General features: G+C 47.2%; 1 pseudogene; it reads left to right on the top strand.

The window, feature by feature from the left end:
* The first annotated feature begins 2,929 nt into the window (after positions 1-2,929).
* Positions 2,930-4,738, top strand: LOC115316800 (annotated as a pseudogene).
* The last annotated feature ends 4,040 nt before the right edge of the window (positions 4,739-8,778 follow it).

Raw genomic sequence — 8,778 nt, 5'->3', positions numbered from 1 at the left:
TTCCTGTCGATGAGAAGTCCTTTGCTGACGTCATAGTCCGCATTTGGCCAATCGTGGCAGGCCGCCCGCAGCGACGCTTTCGATCGCGCACATCGCCAATACACTTTTCCATAAAAGCGTACGAGGTCCAGCAATGAACTGGCCCTCGTACGCTTTGTTGTTACGCTTTGTGTGTCGTACGCTGGTTGGCCGCAATTACGAGCGAGCACTGGCTGGACTGGGACTTAGTGCGTGTGGACTGCGATTTTTGTAAATAGTGAAAACGTCTATACTCGAAAGTTGCGGGATTCTTTCGCAATTTTGAAGGCCCGCCGCTCAAACAAGGCGTCTCTTTTGCCCGCTGTCTTTGCATCGAGCGTCGCACGTAAAGGTGGCAAACAGTTTAGCTTGTAAAGCTGCAGTCAGACTGCTCAGTCATCATACAAAGCACACGGCCCTCGCTGCGGACGTGACGACAGAGGTAGAGCCCCTCTACCTCGTTGCTGCGGACACTCCCCGATGGATGGATGGTTGTGAATCTGGTTGTGAATGTGAATACCCTTTGTAACGGGCGGTAGCTTGCGCCACCTAGCATATGTTCGGAGCATGCTTGCTTCATACATATGTATGCTTCGAACATGTCTGCGGCTAGATTTTGCATGACCAAACGAACAGGACGGTCACAAGAGCGAAGAAACACGCCTCGAACAGTGTCTGCGGATAGTTTTTTTGTATAATGGACGAGCTATGGCACCTCGGTTGGTTTTATTCGGGCAGTCTGCTCTAGATGTCTTCCTTTGTTCCTAGCGGCTATGCCCTTGCCCCGAGTAAGCGTCTACCACGACAAAAAGCCTAGTGTGAATGTGACGGCTTGGCCGTGAGGTTGTGTTACAGGTGCCTTCAAAGCCACGTGTTTACAGAAGCTCACACGCTCTTGCCTCGCAAATAGAGTTCCTGTATGGGCTCCCTACGGGAGCCAGAGTTGCGCGTTCATCCACGCAGTGCCGGCTTTTCTGCACAACCCGGAATTGTGCTCGTCACACGTCTAAATTCGGCTAATCGCGCCACGGGTTGGCGGTGCGCGGTGCTTTTTCTCCTCCTTTCCAGGAGAACAGGAAAGTATAAGGAGGAGGAAGCAGGGGAACCTACGCCGGGGCGCGTCGAACGTCGAACGTCAGGCCACAGGACTCCTACAAATCGTTCGGCGCTCCGCTTCCGGCCCTACTCTTTGCCGGGGGGAAATTTTTCCTCGTCAAATCTCGCCCTCGCAAACACAGCCAACAGAGCGGGTGAGTGGCTCTCCGCACCCACGTGATGAGCAGCGCAAGGCCGCCGTGGAGGAAGCGAGGGGGAGATTTGACGGGTTATAGTTTCCCCCTTGCAAAGAGACACAACCGGAAGCGGAGCGCCGAACGATTTTGTCGGAGTCGTGCGTTTTGTAGTATCCTGTTTGGACACCCCTTGAGGGGTGTCCAAACTGGATACTACAAAAATCGTCGGGCGACACGACTCCGAGAAATCGTAAAACGCTCCGCTTCCGCCCGCTTTTTTTTTTTTTTTTTTTCTGCCGGGGAGAGAGTTCCCTTCGTCAAATCTTGCCCGTCTCCTCTACGTGAGCTTTGATCTGCTGATCACGTGGGTGCGGAGGGCCACTCACACGCTCTGTTGGATGTCGGTCAATCAATCAAGGCCTCCTCCGTTTTTCAAGTCCCGAAAACGGGAAAGGGAAGACTCGAGGGTGACAGGGCAAGCCAGTCAAGCGCGCATCGTGTCCAACGTCGTGTCGTCTTCCAGCAGTTTTGTGGATTGGATCGGATTCCCGCGGCTCTTATGTTCCCAACGTACCTGGCATAGACAAACAAACCTGGTTGGTTACAAGTTTAATGAAATAAAATATATATCCTTAAGTTCTCCGTGTTTATACATACACCTAAAAGTCAACTGTTGCGCACTGTACTTTATTTATTTATTTATTATTTCCGAGCTACGAACGGTGGATTTTGACAAAGAAAGCTGAGCCCGGGCGGCCGAGACGCGCGCTTGGACGCAGGAATCTTTCAAATACATCCGAAGCCGGACCTTTTTGGCCTTCCTGCCCCGAAGCCACTCCTCCCGCGGCGACTTCGTGAGCCGCGGGAGACAGCCAGGCATCAGGCACACCATTGGCAGGTGGCGTGTGACCTCGAGTCTGGCGAGCACCGACGTCAAAAAAAAGTGGAGGAGGCGAGTACGAAAGTCGTGAATTCGGCTTGGCCGGTGTCCAAACAGGCATAAGACCAACGACTCCCGGACGCTTCGATGTTGACGATTTTTGCACGAGTCGTGTTGCCTGACGATTTTTGTAGAAGCCTGTTTGGACAGGCCTTAACTCTGACCTCCGTAGGGAGACTGTACAGGAACTCGACTTGTAAATATCTGAATGAGCCCTCTGATGAGGTTTCAGCGCGGCATAGCCTTAACTAGGGAAGTTTTGTAGATTCAACGGTGCGAAATGCGGGCCCTCCTATACGGGTGTTCACTCTGCGCTCACAGTCGGCACGCAATCTCCGCGCTAAATCTCTCGCGTACTGTCTACGATACGTCTCTTATAATGGCACGCATTACTTTTAAAGTGATTAATGTAACGCGTTTCGTTTGACGTTCGGTAAAGGGTAGCATACTATTTTTGAGAAATCAAGGAGCAACAGTGCTCGGGTACACTTTAGTTGCGTTCACATATGTGGTGCAAACTGCCACAACGACCAGCCGAGACGGCAGAATGATGAGAACGGCGAACACATAAAATAACATTTGTGTACGTATGTTGTCATTCTTTGCATATAGAGGCACGTTGCTCAAGACTTGCCCGGAAGAACAGCTTGCTGTACGCATTCGGAAGACGCGCTCATGCGATGCGTACATGTCGCGCATTTATTAATACATACTTCTTTTTTTATTTCTTCAGGTCGCCATGTCAGAGCCCATGTACAGGGAAGTCGAAGGCTACTACGTTCACCTCACGTTTTCCTATGAGTGTGTGCGTTCAGCTCTGAGATACAAGCCCCAACCCGGAGAACTCTTCATCGTCAGCTACCCGAAATGCGGTACAACCTGGATGCAACACATCGTCTACGACATCCTTCATGGCCGTTCACCGCCGAAGGATGCCTTGAGCTTTTACAGAGAGATGCCCTTCTTAGAATATCAAGGAGCGGATTCAGCAAGAGACATGCCGAGACCAGGACCTATCAAGACCCACATGCCCTTTCAGCTACAACCTTATTCGAAGGATGCCAAGTACATGTATACATCACCAGGAATCCGTACGACTGCTGCGTCTCCTTCTTTTACCACACCAGGGCCATGCCCGAGTACAAGTTTCAAGACGGAACATTCGAAGAGTTCTTCGAGATGTTCATTGAGGGCACTGCCGACGTCGGCGACTACTTCGACCACGTGTTGTCCTGGTACGAACACCGGAACGATCCCAACGTACTCTTCCTGACCTACGAAGACCTCAAAAGGGACACCGCTGCGTGGGTGCTCAAAATTGCCGATTTCATCGGAGAAGAATACGGTAAAAGACTTCGAGAGGGTCAGGGGGCTCTGGATGCTATATTGGACAGAACGAGCTTCAGATACATGCAGCAACACGTGAATGATTGCTTTAAGCAACTGTACGAGGACATCAAGACGGTTCCCGAAGAGGAAAAACCGGAGTGGCTAAAGCAAATGAAAGAAGCCTGGGGTGAAGATGCGCTGCAGTACGAGATGAAAGGCGATTTGGCCCGTAAGGGAGTTGTTGGCGACTGGAGGAACCATTTCTCGGATGACCAGGTCAAGCGCATGAAGGAACGCATTGCGTTCAAGACACGTGGTAAAGACCTCATGAACTTGTGGAAGGACGCAGATACTCCATAATGTACCCTCAAGGTTCAGTTAGGGTTTCGGCCCTAGCTTTTGTGCTGCAATATCCTTTCCCCTAAATAAGTAAATTTGAACGAAATGAGGCAGCTGTAACTTGGCATCTATTAATAATCTTGTAACTTGAAAAAAGGAGGATGACGCATTACGTCGGTAGCCTCGTCACCTGCCGAGGTCACCGTCGAGGCGCTAACACACATACCCACTTCAAACTGGCAATAAAAAAGGACTCAACCTGACTTCATAAATACAAAAAGGCTAATAATGCGAAAGCATTAACTGTCCCATGGAACAAATTCTGCGTAACACGAGAACGGCATCTAAATTCCCATTGACTGCGACGCGTCGTATGAAATGCTTCGTCACTCAAATTCAAAGCGAACGCGCCTCAGAAGTAAAACGCAAAGAAAAGCGCAGCAACGCAGATGCATCGTCGCGGAAGCCGTGGAGCCGGCGTGGGCGCTGTGCCTGCGCAGTGGGGGTGCGATGTCACCGCCGGACCGCCGCGTGAAAAGGGAAGACGTGGCGCGTTGTTGGTAGGAATGCTCTACGTGTAGGAATGCTTTCGCATTCCTACACGCAAGCAGCCTTAAGTGTCTGTAATTGTTACCATTTCTGAAGCGGGTACTTATGGATGTTAGCGCCCCGTCGATGGCGTTGGCGTTCTGAAGTATCCTGTCTGGACAGCGCTTTAGCGGGTGACAAGATGGTTTTTAACAAGAGGTGCGCTAAGTTCGCGTAAGCTCGTCTCGGCATGCTGATAATGTTCTATCGGGTTGATTGTTTTATTCCTATCTTTCCCGTTTCTGGTTTACTTTCTGTTTCGTGGAGGAGTAAAAGATTCAGATGCCAGTCAGCGCTGTGTTTTTGTGCTCCTTCCTCTAGTCCTAAATTTCTTCTCTTTTTAAATTTTATCGAAGCTTTGCTATACCCAATATCCAAACCCCACGCCTTGATGTAGCTATTAAGAGGTGAGCGTCGTATTGTGGGCACCTCGACGGGATAAACCCACCAAATGAGGACCCGTAGGTGGGTGCATTGCCTCGGAGACACTGATACTTTTTTTTTTAATACATTACTTCCAGTTTAAAGGCACCAAGACGACTATGAAGCAAAATATAGCGTGCGCTCAGGTTTGGTGCGCTCAGGTTCGGTGCAAATTAAATACAGTAAAAAAGTCGAAAAATTTTTTTGCGGTTATATCTCTTGCTTACATGAGGTCTATGTTGTGCCGGTAGTCTGGAAACACTAGTGTGGACTAGTGCTCCTGGGCTGCCGATAGAAAAGTGAAGTAATTTTATAGCGAATGAACAAATTTCAAGATTGCGCCTGGTGGCGGTCTGTGAAGCTCCGTTGGAAGGCCGCCACATCACGGGCCCATAAGAAGCAGCGCCAGGTCGCGGCCGATGGTTCGCTCGCGGGGTTTCTTATAGTCCTCAATGTGACTTGGTGGAGGATGCTTAAAAGTTTACTACGTTGTATGTTAAAGCTTCGACAGTGCTTCCGCAACGTTCATTCCACACCATCAAGATCGCCGTCCTTCGCGGACGATAGGTAGGAGCTTGATCTGAGGATGCGGGGAGTTCTGCCAGACTGACCGCGCCACTCCACCTCTCTCCTATGGATTCCGAGTCAAGAGGTCCAACGCGTCAAGAGGTCCAACGAGTCAAGAGGTCCAATATTGGACCTCTTGACGCGCTGGACCTCCTGACGCGTTGGACCTCTTGACTCGCCGTGGATCTCTTGACTCGTTGGACCTCTTGACGCGTTGGATCTCTTGACCCATATTGGATCTCTTGACTCGTGCCTCGATGTGTCAAGAGGTCCAACGCGTCAAGAGGTCCAATATTGGATAGCTTGACTCGTTGCATCTCTTGGTGTGAAATATGTAAAGGCAAGGGGCGTGAAATAAGTACAGGCAAAAAATTAGAACAAAAATTATGAGGGCACCTATAAGCTTTCTCTTACGATGTGTGAATGTGCGAGCACTAGCTTTTCCCAAGTTATGTTACCGCAACGGATAGCGCGCTAGTTGTGCGATCAAGAGGGCCTAGGTTCGAAAGCAGGCAAGGAATGGTTTAGTGCTCACGTAACCAGGGAGGTCACGTGACCAGAGATTTCTTTTTCTCAAAGTGACCACAGACCTTTTTTTTTTTTTTTGTCACATGACCAGATAGCTCACGTGACCAGAGAAATAACGTGACCAGGGAGATCATGTGACCAAAGATATCAAGCAACCTGAGTTTTTTTTTATGTTGGATTGTGTTGGACAAGTCACGGATTTTGACGACGGATTTTGCCGACGGTTTTTTCGCTGACTGAGCCAGGTAATGCTCACGCATTAAAAAAAGCAGACAACAGAAATGCTAACAATAAAGGCGGAGAAGAAAAATGTCAGAAAAAGAGCAAAAAGTTGAGCTGTGAAGGCTTCCACACGGCAGGGGGTATCTCACGAACACGGCTTCGATGAATCGTTTCTGGCCGATGATGTAATCAGTGCTCGTGCGTATAACCCGTGATTTGCTTGGCTCCTAAAGCGACAGATACGCGCGCGCTGGGCTGTGAGCACTGGATTTGTAAGCACCAGAAATCATTGTTGTTATAAACTGTCAAGCTTATAGTAACATTTGTTTGTCGGGGACCTGTGTGACTTCGCTATTCTACCCCTGACCACAAAGTCGTAAATCTGCATCTCCCGTGTTGCTCTCTCCCTCGAATATCGAACACGCAACCGGAAAGGTCTTAGCGTTTCACAATTTGAGAAGCCTTTTTTTTTTTTTTTTTTTTTTTAAGAAGTGACTACTTTGACATCCGGGTTTGAAATAATTTGAACACCATTTGGAACACATCTCCCGTCACATACGAAAGATATGTCCATAGTTATTTGCTATTTCTATTTCTACCATCACATTAAAGCACTATTACTTCTTTTGACGTAAGGATAAATGAACATAGTTTTTTTTCTTAATTTTTGTGTCATCATTTATAAAAGTTGTAGTAATTAATATAATTTGTTCACGTCCCGTCCAAATAGCTTCATTGATATTTTGAAGTCTTCGGGGAGCTTGAAGAGACAGTTTGGCCAGGCGCAGATGGGCGAGTAAACTTACTCAATTTTTCCGTTCGCCGTGACCTATTTTAACTATTGCACTGGGCACACTAGATCTATCGGCTTCAAAGATCGACGTGCTTTCCGACGCGAACAGTTCTTCAATCGACTGCACTCTTTATAATCCAATTTTGTAAAAATTATTGAGCAACTAACCCACCATCTTACAATTCCAGTCGACTAACACATCGCGTAATTTTAACTAATAAATGATATTGACAGACAAGTGTTCGGTAATTTGTGTCAAGAATGCTTAATCATTAAACGTTCAGTTTCATGATTTATTTCACAGCATTCTCAAAAACAAAGAGCAGTAGATGAGTTACATATCGCTAGCATAAATATTTGTGGCTGCTCCGTGCTTTTGAATAAGCCAACGGCCCAAATTAACCCGCTATAGGTTGCACCGGTCACAACGTTTCAAGAAGACAATGCTCGCATTCATTTGCAACACTCTATTGGACGCCAAGTGGCATAAACTGGGCTCGTTTAAAGACGCCCTCCAATGATATCTGAACTTCTTTCTATGTTGTGTTATTTACCTGCTTAGTGATTCGGTGAACTCAGTGAATAAAAACTAAAGAATAAAATAGTAGTGCATCATATTTTTAATACAAGATACGAGAACCCGGGACTGGACAAAGTTACTCGAGAAAGTATTTGCGGTTACGAATACTGAGATATATGAAAGGGAAGGCTAAACGCGAGATGCTGAGGTACATGTGTAGTTTATATCTCGAGAATTTAAGAGACACTTCTGTAGAACTGGCATAACTGAGTCCTAGAACTGGGAGACTGGAACACAGATATTATGTTCTACAAATCCAAAATATGTCACCAGGCACTACCCATTATTTAACACTGAAATACATATACCATGTGGCAAATAGTATCTGTCTACTTGTCTCCATTGGCTATGTAGTAATTGTATATATTGTCCAAAATAATTCAAATAGTTCAAACGGTCAGAAACCGGTACAAGCAGTCCCCCCATTAATAGCAATATCATTATAAACAAAGAAGATAAAAATAAGGCTCGATGGACCTTTTGACGCCTTGGACCTCTTGACGCGTTGGACCTCTTGACTCGATGGACCTCTTGACGCGTTGGACCTCTTGACACAAATTGGACCTTTTGACTCGTTGGACCTCTTGACGCGTTGGACCTCTTGACTCGAATTGGACCTTTTGACTCGTCGGACCTCTTGACTCGGCTGTCACGTGGCTATTGGACCTCTTGACTGGTTGGACCTTTTGACTCGTTGGACCTCTTGACCATAAGCGCTCCTATGCGCCCTGAATGACGAGCTCAAGTATGGCACCCTGTGAATCATACCTTAGATTTATAGCTTACAGGTGTCGGTTCTTTCTACTTACATGTTCCCTCGAGCTACTAATTGTGCGGTGTGAAACTAACACGATGAGCCCAACACTCGTGGCACATAAAATACCATCATGGTCGCGGTGTTTGCAATGGACAATCCCGAAATTCCTCCTTTCATTTATGATTTGCAGTACAATTGGTGATGTCACTGTGTATGATGAGGGCGCACTAAACATAATGCTGAATTTGGATACTAAAAAAAAAAAAAAAAAAGCCCTGGCCCGAACAACATTCATAATTCATTTCTTGTTCGGTATTCTCTTTGAACTAGTCGATACCTCGATAATATTTTTCAGAAATTGCTCTCACCTGCAACAGTTCCCTCGTCTTGGAAACGTGCAGACGTCCTTCCATTGTATAAATCCGTCGACAAACATTCGTTACCTAATTACAGGCCAATTTC

Source organism: Ixodes scapularis, unplaced genomic scaffold (genome assembly GCF_016920785.2).
Source record: "Ixodes scapularis isolate PalLabHiFi unplaced genomic scaffold, ASM1692078v2 PGA_scaffold10__122_contigs__length_95168666, whole genome shotgun sequence".
NCBI lineage: Eukaryota > Metazoa > Arthropoda > Arachnida > Ixodida > Ixodidae > Ixodes > Ixodes scapularis.
This window is presented reverse-complemented; position numbering and strand designations above follow the sequence as displayed.